The following is a 15019-nucleotide window of genomic DNA, read 5'->3' as shown; positions in this document are numbered from 1 at the left end:
TACCAATCGTATCCATTCTGCTCTCTACAACGTCATTGTGTGGTGTGTAAATGTGTGTGTGTGTGTGTCAGCGTGGGTGTTATGGCTTCTATACAGTTCCCAACACTGCGAGGACAGTCCTTGCAGAGAAAAGGGTATGAGTTGCTCTGGGGCATCTCATCTTGTCGTCTTTTTTTTGTGAGTGTGTGTGTGTTTGTCAGAGCCGGATATCTCATTTTCCCCGCTGAGTAGAGGAGAGCGCCGTGAGTGTGTGTGAGAAAATGCTTATTGATGTGTGTTTGCATTGCAGGTATGCCTCAGGAAGCAGATTATTGAATCGTAAAACTCCACAGATGGCGTGTGCAGTATGTGCGTGTGTGTGTGCGTGTGTGTGTTTCAGTGCGCAGGCTGTATGAGGCTCACGCCGTCACCTGTCCCCACAGGCTCACCCCCTCTCCCGAAAAGAAAATGGAATCATAGATATTCATCACTGCGAACTTGCAATTTCAGTTGTTTTGGAGAGGCGGCAGCCAAGACGCCCAGAAAACTTGGCAGTTGGGCCTTAGAGACAAGTGAGTAAGAACAGAAGCTGCACTCGGCAGTTTGCAGGCTGGTAACGTGCACAGATTGTGGCAGAACTCGGGCTGCATCTCAATCACGAAACGCCGACTGTTGAGCGTGTCTGTCTTGTAAAATGACACGCTGTGGTTATTTGACAGGTGATCTCAGTGACAGGCTCGCAAATGATTTCACTACCTACAGCGCGTACGCACATGTCACACTCCCTGTATTGAAACTTTATTTAAAGTCGGTCTGACACAGCAAAGCGGTTGACCTCAGTGATCTCCATGACCTCATCAGTCTGCTCCCCGAGTCTTATCGCTCCGGAGAGAATAGATAGAGCAGGGCAAGCGCGTTTAACAAGCCAGCTTTAACTCAGTAGAGGCATGCCTGTGTGTATGTGCGTTAGTGCATGTGCGCTGTAGACGTGTGTTGAGGTAATGATGGACTCTTATTGACAGTCTGAGGTCAGAGGTCAGGAAATATATGTGTTCCTCGTCTAATAAGTTATAGTCAATACAGATGTGGATGCATGTGCTGTTTTGTGTGTGTGTGTGTGAAGGGAAAACAGGTGTCTAGTGTCTGCAACACAGGAAGGAAAGCCAGGTTTTTGGTTTCAGTTCATTTCAAGGCATATTTTCTGGCGTAGCAATTATTCTGGAAACAATCAACTAGCATTTTCCAATAGATTTTAATTCCTTCGTGGTGAATTGAAGCTTCTCCGCCGCAGGGCTGTCTGCGCCACCTACTCAGTATTAGGAAAAACATTTTTGTGGGATCTTGGGAGGGATTTGCATAGCAATGAAATTTCCTCCTCACACAGCGGGAGAATTTGCTGTCCCACGTATGTCAGCCGAACACAGCTCGTATTTGTTTGTCGGCTGTGAAATTATGCCGAACTCGCACCCTGGAAGTCGGCTCTCTTTTGTTAAAACGGCGCCGGTGCCTGTGCTGTTTTGCCCGCACGTGCCTCTCTGCTGATACTGTTCCCTTCCCTCATCAAAATTTCACTTAGCCATCTAATGTAACTGCATCTGTAATCAGCCTGCTTTTAACAAAGACATGAGAGGACACAGAGAAGTACAACAACCCAGTGCGTTGTGCTTTAATGTGTCCCTGAGAGAACAAGGGCCAGGCTTTTAAAGAGTCCTCTCAGCGCTCCAAACAAAAGGTTCCTGCCCTGACACAGTCTGCAGGTCTTCCATAGGGAAAACACACTCGGCTAATGCATTTAAATCACCCTCTCTGGCTCGCTGTCACACAAAGAGATGAAGGGGTGAGGTGGGGGAGAGGGAGCTGGGGAAAGGACTGGAGGGGCATTTGTAATTATCATCATCGTGCAGGTGAACGAGCCTTTTAATGGACACCTTGAATTCCCTTTCTCTTGTTCTTTTTGCATGTGGCTTTCTTTTTTTCCCAATTTATGTGTCCAGATGCTGATTGCTTTCTTCTTCCGAGGTTCTGTGTGAATCGTCCGGTAGTGTTTTGGCCTCTCTAGCCTCCTCTTTTTGCCTCTGTGCCGCTCTCCCTCTCTCCCTTTGACTCCCATTCTCTCCCTCTCTGTCTTTCTCTGTGTCCCTGTCTCTCTCTCTCGGTGTGAGGCGCTAATGGAATCATTACTAGCCTCTCTGTGTTAGACAAACACCAGACACCTCCAATTACAGCCTTTTTTCCTCAATCTCTGCCTCTCTCCCCTCCTCTCTGCTATTTTCTAACCTTGCTCTGGCGTCTGCTTCTGTAATGGGACTGTTCTCCACCTCTCTCCGCTCATTCTGCTCCTCACCCATCCTTTCAGATGCTGTCTTCCTTTTTCACCTCACCATTTTTCTTTCTGTCCCCCTCCTCCTCTTCCTCCTCGCAGCCCTCACCTCCCCTGTCTGCGCTCGTTAAACATTTATAGATCACGGGTTCATCTTTCTCTTTTTCTATTTTCCCACCCAATGCTTAGCTCTTATTCCCTGAAGTGAGGCGCAAGGCGTGTTTAAATGTCTGTGTATGTTTTCATGTTGTTCATGTTGGATGCTGGATTAGACTAAATCCGGTGAATTGTTTAATGATTGAGAGGGATGTTGCTCACAGAGAGAGAAGGCCGCCATTGTTCCAGTACAACCAGAGCAAGTAGTAACTGAGTATGCGAGAGGAAATAATGTGATTCGACATTTGACACACAAGCACCAGTAAGCTGTGTTGTTGTGATTGAAGCTGCCGTTCCTCTCCACAGTGAAGTCATACAAACTTATCATAATTAATGTGATTAGGATATATTGGTACTTTATTAAGGCTAAGATAAGGATAAGACTACAATTTCTTCTTATTGGCAACAATCAGTCTCATCAAACAAATCTCATTAAAAACCAATTAACCAGTCACAGTTCAGTTTCTGACTTCCCTCACTCGTCTGTGGCTCTCAATCCCACATCCATTCAAGTGCTTGAGACGCAAATCTGGAAAAAACAAAACTGACTGAACTGAAAAGGCTTTTTGAAAAGGTGAGGTAATTCAGGTGAGGCTTCTGCTTCCTGTGGCATTTCCTGAGAGCAACAAGTCTTGTGTTTTGAAGCAAGAACCAAGAAATATGATTGAAGTGACTTAAATGTAGTCGTGCAGAGTTCACACACAGTAGTTGATTTGCAGTTGCTCTCTTTGCTCTGCGGACTGAATTGTATTTTTGTCTGTAATTTACAGCTACACAGAAAGCTACACAGCATTTTGCCATGTTAAGCTGACCTGCTGTGCAAAAAGTGGTTCTTCAGGTTACAATGGGAAATGATTGGAATGAACTAACTGAAGTCGTATTCCAGGAATAATGTCTAATTTTTTGATACACTATGACCAAATTGCATACTGTAGATGTATAATTACACATCAATTTGTTTCAAGGAAAACATTAGTAAACTACTACATCTGAAAAATAAAGTTATAGTTATTGACTTAAAGAGCTGCAGATTTTAGTTTTTTGCTTACGTTATTCAAACTGGAGTTTATATGTGGGGACTATTTTTAGCAGCGGATTAGTACGCATCTGGTGCTCTAGTGAGTATTTAATGCAGCAGGCTGGTGTATGTGGGAGTGACTTAAAACTGTGCTCACATCGAGCAAAAATAACAACTGGTGCAACAACGGCGTGACTCATTTATGTGTTTTTAATTGTTTTTGGCCAATAAAGGAGCTCTATGGCACAGAGGAATAAGCTTTATCAGACTTTTGCCACACAGACGTGTTAGCAGGATTGGGTTCGCCGTGGTTTGATGTCACTGCCTTTGGTCTTCTGTGTGTGCGGCGTGCACTGAACGCGCTGCTGCTCCGGTGGCCGAGGCTCTGCCGCTCAGTCACATGAAATCACGCTCATCTGCTTTGTCACCGCTGACGTTACATAATCTCTCCCACTCATTCAAACACATACTCTCTCACTCCCCCTGCCTCTCTCTCTGTCACATACATTTGCACAGCCTCGTCAGCGCTCCTCCATCTCTGTCTACCCCACGCAGAGGCCTCTCTCTGTCCATGCAGCTAAAGCCCCCCGCCTCATTCACTCTCTTTTGCTTTCTTTTCTCTCTCTCTGTTTCTGTCTGCCACTGTTTCCTCTACCCCCTCCATTTCCACCTCATACTCCTTTGCCCTCCCCTGCTCTCTGTCTCACAGCTGGTAGGGAAAGTAGTGAATTCTCCTCTCAAACCTCTCCTGCCTTAAGCCCTAGGGGTACAGGCTGAAGGGCAGGAGTGTGTGTGTGCAGCTGCGACTAGGTGTGTGTTTGTATGTGTGCGTGTTCTGTCCTCTGTGTGTCTGACAGCACCAATTACTGCCTCAGATGCCTGAGAGAAGGAGGAGACGGAGTGGAGAAGGACAGACACCTGTCACCTCGACACAAGTTCTCTTGCTCTCATCTCCTCTCTCTCTATTTCTTAGCGGGCAAAAGTAATATAGGTCAGCATGACATGTCTGTCTGCTCCCCGTCTAACGGCCCGCTTCTTCCCCTGTCTCCCCGTTCATTTGTCTGTTTGATGCTGCCAATATGAAGCAAGTTTACAAGAGGAACTTTTCAAAGTCACACCAGACTTGTATACTGATTCCACTCAGCCCTCCTGCTGTTCTCTTCACTCCTCAAATTGGACAGAAACCAGCGCGTAAATCAGCGAGGAACAAGTCCAACGTGCATCTGATCCAGTGTGAATTGTCTCGTCTACGTGTTGAGTTGGAACACTGCGGAGGCTGACTTAATGGGTTTATGGACAGCTACATCATATTTTAAGGAAATTGCAGTATTTGCTTCTTCTGAGAGTTTGATAAGAAGATCAATATCAATCTAATGTCCATGCGTTAAAGGAACAGTTCAACATTTTGAGAAACACACTTCATTAGGGACGTTTTATTTCCACAGGTTACCCCATTATTGCCAGAATGTCAATTCTGAGAAACAACAAAACAATAGGAATGTATATAGAACAAGGCATCAGTGCAGTCTTTGACTTCACATTGGACTCAAGAATGTTGGCAGATTTTTTGTTTGTTAAAAGTGAAAATGAATCAGCTGAAATTGATGCATGTGTTTGACTGTTTCATGTGTGAGTCAAGAAGCGGAGCCCTGCTGAGGTGGCAGCGTTTAATAGATCGATGACACGATGGATACCACCCTCATGCCTGTACTGTAGATATGAAGCTACCACCCACAGCCAGTTAGCTTAGCTTAGCATAAAGATAAGAAAAAGGGGGAAACAGCTACAGTAGCCTGAACAACAAACAAAATCTACCCAGCAGCAGCTTTAAAGCTCACTAAGTGCCTCAGAATTTGAGCAAAAATCAAGTGGAAAATAGCACAATTCAGAGTTACAGAAAGTTATGTGGTGGAATATTTAACTAATATTTAACTTGAAGTCTTAGTTAGGTTGCCAGGTTGCTCACCAACTGTATCTGGAAACTTTCACCATGTAACACTACACAGAAGTGTCAGGGACATGAATAAATTGTTTTTCACTACAAAATAGCTCCATGGTTGAACTATTCCTTTAAGGCACAGCCATGTTACCCTGAAAGCCAGGAAAACATCACACTGCTTTAGCCCCTTAAACACACAAAACCCCATTTGACCACAACTATGAGATCATAACGTTTAGGAGGGATAACTAAGTCCTGCACAATGTCATTCTCAGGAGAAGAAAAAAAAACTCTATTTAAAATTTTTGGAAAACATTGCTCAACCTGCAAAGGGGAACCCGTCTTTCTGCCTGCCCAGCGACGAGCGGCGATCAAAGGCCTGCTGCTCAGTCGATCAGACCTGGCTCTGACCGCGGAGCAGCAGGAAAGGATTTACAGTGAAAGCCTTTGTTTGTTCTCTGCAAGAAAACTTACGTTCCGCACAGACAAAGTGAAAGTTATATGATACATGTGCTGTGAGGGCTCCATCAAGATATGCACTCATGTGCATATAATGAAAGAAGGGCTATGACCACGCAGAAGCACGCACACGTAGAAAGACTACAGGCGCGCACGCACACACACACACACAAACACGCACAATAGATTTTTACCCTTTATATCTCATAAGAGGATTGCTGCCTCTGTTCATAATGAAAGGTTTGAGCAGGGAACAGATGTAGGAAAAGGCTAATCTTCACACCTGTGAAAGGGATTGAGCTCATTTACAGAGGACTCTGTGTGTGTGTGTGTGTGTGTGTGTGTGTGTGTGTATTGAAAGCTCAGTAGGGAGCCTGCCTTTCTTTATTGCCTCTCCAACGCAGAGCTCGATCTCTGCCTCTGTCCTCACAGAAGAGGTGTGTGTGTGTGTGCATGTGTAGGTGTTTGTGTGATGTGGACTGTTGAGGCAGTCGGTAAAGTGAGCATTTTTATGTTGATCACATACAGACTTCTGAAGGTCAAGGGCTCCCTCCTGCATGTACTATGTTCACACACACACCCACACAGTTTCCTCATTTCTTTGCTCTTCTCTTAGTGGCAGCTCAGGGAGCCTGAGAGCATGAAGGTGTGGGTAGGAAGGGAGTGGGCTGCTAACAGAAGGATTTAGACAGCAAGTCAAGAGATTTTTGTGTGTATGTACGCGTGTGTGTATGTACACTGCTGCAGGCATTAGGGCATTAAGCTGTTGAAGTGTCAGGCAGCAGGGTATTATTACGAGCCAGATGTTCTTAAAAGACAAACGGATATATGGGCCGAGTAAAGACCAGTCTTCGGTTCTTCTGCCCGCCTGTGGCAGCGCGTCTTTCTGCTACTTGACTTGTCCATCTGTCTGAATTCACTTCTCATTTATTTGAATAATGACAGCCACCTTTTCCCTCATTTTTTCCTTTATTCTCCTTTATCTGCTCTCCCTCACATGTCCCTCCTAAACTCCATCCCCAGTCCCTCTCCTTCTTCCTCATCTCCTCTCTTTTGTGTTTGAATAAATGACACACAAAATCACAAAGGCTTAGACGCTGGCTATATCCTCTACACACCATAGTCCCCATCTACATACCCACACAGCACTGACCCAGATAATGTCTATTCACAAAGAGCCTCCGAGCCACAGCTCGAGCCTCACCGTGCCGCCACACTCAGCAGACATAAGCTGAGTTGCCACCTTAGCACCGAGACGTGTTTTTGCTTCGCTGAAGTGTTAGCCACAACCAGACCGCAGGACATCAAGGTGGCTTTTGGGAGACAGGACCCCGAATGGCTTGGCTGAGTCTGGTGCAGTGGGTTGAGCTGCGTGAACAAACCCTTAGAGAAAAAGAGGAAAAGCAGGCCAAGGACTGAAAAACGCATGTTTCAGCTCCTCACGTCCTTATATAGCACTATTCCCCACAGACAGAGGCCGAGAGAGAGAGAGAGGTGCAGAGGGGAGAGTTTGTCTCCTTTGGGTACAGTTTCCATTAATTGGCTGCGTTCCATTTGCTTTGAGTTCCAGCTAGGGATAAACATGTGTGCACTCATGAGAAAGTTCATAATTTTCACATTTCTATAGTGTTGAATCAGTGTTGAGTTTGCTCCACTTAAGATCTAAAGGTTTTAAGAACGGTGGACGTAAAAGAGCGGAGGAGGCATGCAGGCAGCCAGCGGGTCTGCTGAACGGGAAAACACAGGAACAGGAAGTCAACCATTGACCCTTTCCCCTTATCCCCTCCCCCCCTCTCTTTTTAGTTTATGGATGGCTTCCAGATGTACGATCAGCCTGTCAGACTGATTGGGCCGGCACTGCACAGGCATTACTGCTCAGCTCCAAACACGGCATGCAGATGTAGCCGTGGTTGAAGTCCAATTTGTTGCTGCTTTTGTATGCGGCACAGCTGCACTATTGTTCTACAGCCAAGGGGAACCATTCAGAAAATTCAAATAGACACTTTAGCTCCAGTGTTGGCCAGAACAAAGACTGGTTACACGGAACCTGACGAGAGATGTGACAGATTATATTTCATTTTTACCTGACCGCTTCGACCAACTGCGGCGGTATTCCAGTTACACATGAAAAAACTCTACAGAGGCGGCTGGCTTGATCTGACACCTTGTATATGTAGCTAAAACACCTGCAAGGTAGACATTCTTACTGGTAATGATTAGGTTTTCTCAAGGGAGGGACGCGAGGAAAGGATGCTGTGTGAGGTTAAAGGGGCAAGTGCATGGCGGTGTTCTGAAAACAACAGGAAGTTAATTATTGTACTTTGCCCTGCTGATTTGGCTTCTTATCAACACTGCCAGCACTTGGGGCTGCAGCCGCAGCTCCCACTGACTGATGCAATTTCCATCAAAAATCACACTCCCTCACAGAGTCAAATCTGAAAACACAGACATGATACACATTTTTTTACATTCTGCGTGACTTGAACTTTCTGAATATATCATTACCCTCGATGACTAGCGAAAATAATTGTCCATAATTCCACTTAGAAATGATGATGAAATGATGCTGCTTTTAACTCAGAACTTGCCAGAGAATCATCATGTTTTTAAGTTTTCTTCAGTAACAAGGTCATCCAGTGATACTTGTTTGTACATCTATGAGTGCAGTGCAAAAAGAAACTGCTGATAGCTAATTCAGCATACTTTTGATCGTACCAATTTGCATACATGCAATGCGTCTGAATTTTGTCTGTGGGGTCCCACAGTGCCAAATTTTGAAAATTCTTGTTTCAAAACATGATTTTTTTGAAAACGGGAAGAAGTAGATGATTTTGCAAATTTTTCTCATGCATGTGTGATCGGTTATAATGCATTATTAAGGGAGAACAAGTACAACTAAACAAATGACCAAATTTTCAGTGAAGCTGAGAGTACGAGTCCAGAAATAGCATCATAAATCATAACGTTTATCCTACGAAGACCCTCTGTTCTCATAGTGATTTACCTCCCAGCTTCATCCACTGCTATGCTGAAAGGACATCAGTGAGGTCTGTGAGTATTATTACCTTTCAAGGCTGCTTCTTAAGCAGATCTTCTCATGGATCTAATTGCTTTGTCGATATTTATTTGTCAAATGAAAAGCTCCTGTGGTCCTGAATGGTGCAGATTTTATTATGGAGAGCACAAAAGTGACACGCAGTGGCAATTTCCCAAAGAGGGAAGTCTTTTGTGTGTGACACCCTTGACTTCCTGCATGAGCTGAATGAGGGCCGGGGGTTCTGGGGGTCTGTCAGGTGAGGCTGGGTATTGTTTTTATTGTTTTGATACCAGCGCCAGTCCAGATACCATGACTTTGATACCAATTCCTGAACACTACTTTTTGTGATACATAAGAAAAAAAGAAATAATACACTGAAACTGTCAGGTGATATACATGAATTCACAGCGATGTACACTCAGCACCCACAAACCAGCAACCAAAGCATTGTCCTTCTTTTGCGTTTGTGTTTGTTCATTTTTTATAAACCACTGACTGTGAATTCTTTCCTGCTATCGTCAATTTGCTCTGAGTTTGGCTGAAAAAGTCGACCACTGCCCACCCAAAGATTAAAGACAGTGAGAATAAGGCCCCCACCTGACAGGTACATCTGAGTGTGTGTGTGTGTGTGTGTGTGAGACTGACACAGAGAAAAAGGCACGGGGCTCTCCTTTCCTCCTCCGCCTCAGAGAATGAATTATTGAGAGTGATGAACTGAAAATAACGTGGGTGAGGAAAGGAGGTGCACTCGTCCTACACACACTCTGCTGGTCACGGGGCCCACCAATGTGGGCACGTTTACTGGAGTGGTGTATATGTGTCCTGAGTGTATCTGGGGATGAGATGCGTGTGCGCGTGTGTGTTTGTGTGTTTATAGTGTGTTAAAGCTCTGTGGGTTTGGTTTTATGGAAGATGTTTAATCTACATGTGTGCCTGGGGAGAGAGAATGCATGTGGTTATGGTGAAGGTTTTAATCTGTGTATGTAGATTTGAGCTGTGTGTGTGTGTAGTGGGAGAAGGTGAATCTTTGTGTTCCTCTGGCCTTTTATCTTGATAGCAAAACAGACAGACAGACGAATAAGTTATTCAGACGGTGAACCAAACTCCCCACAGACTCCTTCTATAGGCCTGTCATGCTGTCTCTCTCTTTCTATCTTCTTCCTCTCCCTCTCTCTCCTGCTCGCTGTCTTTCCATCCCTCGCCCATGACCCCCTTCACACAGAAACACACAGGCACCTGGTATCTATTTAATCTGTTTTTAGACTGCAGGATAATCATCCCGGCTCAAAATTAGTGAGCCATCAGCTTGGGTTACCACTAGAAAAGTATGTGTGTGTAGATGTGTGTTTTAATTGCGCTGAAATTGAGCTTGCTCTCTTTCCCTCTCTCATTTTTTGAGGATTGTGTGTGTGTGTGTGTGTGTGTGTGTGTGTGTGTGTGTGTGTGCCTGTCAGCAAGAGAGTAAATATTTGTGCAGGAGCTCTGGAGAAGGTCAGGGTCAACTTATGACAGACAGCCCACTGGGAAATAAGACACACATAAAAAAGCCGACTCTCTCTCTCTCTCTCACACACACACACACACACACACACACACACACACACACGCACCAACACAAACAAACAGAGTAGAAATCTCGAGTATAAATAAAGTAGAGATGGCCAGAAAAGGAGCAAGACTGGCAGAGAGGACAGAGACAGAAAAACAGAAATAGATGAGAGGGCAAACACATATATAGATGGAGGAAGACAGGAATGGAGAAATCCAGAGAAAAGACAGAAAGAGATGGACAGAATGAGGAAGAGGGAGAGCTTCATCCCGTGGTTCCCCTTGGCCGCTCTCAGTAATTGGCTGGTATCCAGAGGACAGAGAGTAGATCAGAACAAAGCATGAGTGTACTCATGTGCTTCATGTACTGGACATCACAAACCATTTCATATCCGGTCTGGCCATGTGTGTGTGTGTTTGTGTGTGTGTTTGGGTCAAAGAAGTAATAAGGCGTTGTAAACACAGTAAGGGTCTGTCCTGAGGTGTCAGTAATGGAGGCCAACGTGTCCTGTCCGGACACAGCTCATATCTCACGTCCGCTCTGCAACCATCTCATCCTGTCTTTCTCTAATGGAGGTCTTGCAGGCTAAAGTAGCTGCTGCTTTACAGTACAGTGTTTGCTTTAGGAATACAAAGCCTTCAAGACATGGTCCCATGTGTTCTGTTGAACTGGGATAAAAAGATATCAATACTCTAAACTGGTCCTACTCGAACTACTCAAAAGACTACTGTACAAGGCCTTCGCTTATACCATTTAATCATTTTCAGACATACCACACACTCGTTGACACACACACTCAAACACACTAATATAATTTCTAAAGTATAGCTTTTCCGATTAAATATGACAGGTGAGACAATTTTCTTGCAGCCAAATCAAAAAAAAATAAAGAAAAGAAAAGAAAACCTAACATATAAGCCCAGGCATGCCACAGGCTCTGACATAGGCCTACATTTAAAAATAAAAGTATCCACTGACAACTGCAGGTTATTTTAACAGGTGTCCGATGGTCAGATGGACTTTTTTTTTCCACGACACACATCAAAAGTCTGTACAGCTTTCAACATTCACACATGTTTCACTTCTAAATAAGTACTTCACTGTACTTGAGGTTACGTGCTACTGGGTTAAACTGGACCAGCAATTACTGTCTGTAATGGGGCCACCATGCTCATTTCTTATGCCCATACAGCTTCTAATGATTGTGGTTCAGAATAACTGTTTTCTGAAAATATTCAATGCTTTTTAATCATGGTCTTGAAAAAAACAAATAAATGAATACATCCAGATTTGTGCAAATATATTTTTAGACGACTTATTCATCTTTAGACCTCTTATTTCCTGACTGCTGGGATAATAACGATGTCTCCTCGCGTTCTCAGAATAATCCATGCTGACATGTTAGTCTGGAGCAGTGGACGAAATGATGTAATTTGTTTAATATGCTGTATGTGTCCCCGTCATGACCAATGGAGCATGCTACAAAAACGTTGTGTATCAGGGAAGATGTGATAAATGTGATGATTTTAGCATTCCTGTAAGTTTCAGTATACGGGTATGACTTCAATGAAGTCACTCTGTGATGTGATGATGCCATTTACGACAATCATATTTTGTAATGCAGTGCAGCGTGTGTGTGTGTGTGTGTGTTTCAGAGGATTAGTAGTAATGGTGGATATTGTGGTGTTAAAGGTTGTTATGAACTGCGATTAAGGATTAGAGGTTCTCAGCAGGGGGCTGGACTGTGATGTTGACATCTCTATTTCACACATACCTAATCATTACCCCTCCCCCCCAATCACCACCACACACACACACACACACACACACAAATGGACACTCAAAAACACACACATACATATTACTTCCACTTATCAATGAAGGAAATTGTTGACTACACGGACACACTCTCACTACTATCACTAGGCACATGTTTCAAGGTCTTCTGCAGCATTTAAACCAACCTCTTTGCCTTGTTTGCCTCACACAACAATGTGCAGAAAATCTAGTGATTGAAGTGACATGTTTACATTCACATTTGTAGTGCTGTCAAGCACCAGTAAGCAAATGATGTTTTCTTCGCACCTAAAGGTTTATGTTTTTCAACATATAAGGTGCAAGGTTTATCAGCTTCGTAACCTGAAGTTTGTTTAGCGTGCAAACACGCCAATTCGACCGAAAGCATGTTTCACGGGTACGTGCGCTTGAGCACAAACACACACAAACGCACACATGCAGATGCGACCCTGGTGGCCATAAAGGACGTCAGATTCAATCTTGTCAGATTTCTCCACTGACGCTTGATGTATCAATTTTTAAGTAGCTGGCCTCAACTAACGCCTGGGTAGCCTACAAACACACACACACACACACAGACACAGACAGACAGACAGACAGGCCGCTCTGTGCTCCAGGAGCTGTGGCACTCGAGGGGTACTAGAAGGGTTCCAGCTTGAAAGCCTGTTGCCATGGCGACCATTATGGAGCTCATCTCCCCTGGGCCAGCAAGCTTTACACAACTTCCCTCTCAAAAGAACACACACATGCAAACACACACACTCACTATTACCCCCCGCCCCGTCACCTATCCACAAAGACACACACACACACACACACAACAGTTTTCTCCTCTTTCTGCCCTTTATGGTAGGGCCGGCGGGGAGCCAATGTTTGACTTGAAGCAAGTGCGACAGAAAGCAAGAGAACAGAGCAATTAACAGTTAAACTAGCAAGAACATTTGAAAGGGAAGTGGAGGCGAGGAGGAGGCTCGCAGCCAGGCAGAGGAAGTATTTGATTCAGAAAAGTGCAGCTAATGTGATTCTGCATACGTACACAGCCGCCTGGTTGAATGTAATTAGAATGTAATGACTTTGGCTATGAGATATCGGGTTTGTGTTGGTCTGTGTGTGTGTGTGTGTGTGTGTGAATCGGTTCGGGCCCTTTCCAACGTTAACTGAATGCATTATTTTAGCATAGCGTAACCATTCGCACAGAAGTGCTGCTGAAGTCTGAAGACGGCGGAAATTTGAAGTGTCCTTCATCACAGCAGACGTCACAGCATTAACTAGAGCGTGACATATTTCCGTTCAGTATGCTGGTTTCTACCTTCAGCGCCAGTGTCTTAAACAATCACTCAGCTCCATACTTACACATGACTGATACATGACTGCAAAACAGTAGAATTTCAACTGACAGTAAAGGCTGCATGTGTAAAAGTACACGTCTATGTGTGTGTGTGTGTGTGTGTGTGTGCGCGTTAAAGAGACTTTGCACCCCTGCCAGTGCAGTTGACTTTGGCTTCCCTCTCTGTGTAAGCTTCCTCTAATAGATCACATTCATTTCATGCTATAGAATAAATTTGGAGAGGAATGTGAGTGAGAACATTCACACGTTCTCTCGCTTCTGAAATGTGAGAATTTGCTGCTTCTCTTTGTTTCATGCAGGGGTGGAGGAAGTATTTAGATCCTTCACTTTAGTAAAAAATACCAATACCACACTGCAAAAGTACTCTATTACAAGTAAAAGCCCTGCCTTAAAAATGTTACTGAAGTAAAAGTAAGCTATCTAAGTATAATCAAGAAAATGTACTTATGCTGCTATGACTGTTATACTTTCATTGTATAAATCATTGGATCATTATTAGTTATGCTTTAGCAGAAGCAGGATTTTACTCTTGTAGCTGGTTGGCATGGAGCTCATTTCAAACTATTATATAGTATATATACTATATATAGTATATATATACTATTATATGGGACTGCAACTAATGATTATTTTCACTGACTGAGGGGAACACCCTGACTTAAATACCCTGGGAGGAAGATGAACGAGGCACAGGTGAAAGCAAATGGGGGACAGGTGACACAAATCAAACAATCACAAGGGCGGGAAAACACAGGAAGTCAAGCAAAAGATGAGATGTGAGGAATACTTTCAACATGAAACCAAATAAACCAGATCATGACATTACGCCCTTCAAAGTTATGTCAGCCTAAAGCGTTCCAGTAGGCATGAAAAAAATTGAATTATATGACTTAGTGCAGCTTTTTAAAGACACATCCTTGTGATTTGCATAACTGTAAGAGGCTTTTTTTACCTACTTCCTGACATTGTATACTTGATTCGAGTAGTTGCACACCTAAAAGCAGTCGAATAGAACAAACTCAATCAGCTCATGCAGTGTTTTCCCAAAGGGAACAGTTGGGTTGTTCCCTTCTCAATCAGTGCGTGGTTACTGAGGGTGTGTCTTGAGTAGCAGTACTATATCATATCTAAGAGCTATCGATTGGCATAAATACACTAAGTCTCTCTGGTGACCGGATGAATATTTAATAAGACACTGGATCTGAGGCCACTCTTTGTCTTTAGAAGAAACACACACACACACACACACACACACACACACGCACCCTATATACTGAACAGCATTGTCAACAGTTACTTTGAAGCAAATTTGGAGTTAGCTCATAGTTCCACAACATAGTTTTTATAACTAAACTTTTGCGCTCCTGTGTGTCTGCTTTGTGTGTGAGTGTATGTTTATGCGTGCACTGTCTTACTG

The 15019-nt window shown here is 44.0% G+C and overlaps 1 protein-coding gene across 1 annotated transcript in view; it reads left to right on the top strand.

Annotated features, from left to right (window-relative positions):
• epha4b (eph receptor A4b) overlaps positions 1-15019 on the top strand; it is a 79659-nt gene that overhangs the window by 24003 nt on the left and 40637 nt on the right. The gene's annotated exons all lie outside the window — the stretch shown is intronic.

The sequence above is a fragment of the Chelmon rostratus genome, chromosome 12 (assembly GCF_017976325.1).
Source record: "Chelmon rostratus isolate fCheRos1 chromosome 12, fCheRos1.pri, whole genome shotgun sequence".
NCBI classification, from domain to species: domain Eukaryota; kingdom Metazoa; phylum Chordata; class Actinopteri; order Chaetodontiformes; family Chaetodontidae; genus Chelmon; species Chelmon rostratus.
Note: the sequence above shows the minus strand (reverse complement) of the source record. Positions and strands in the feature narration are given on the sequence as shown.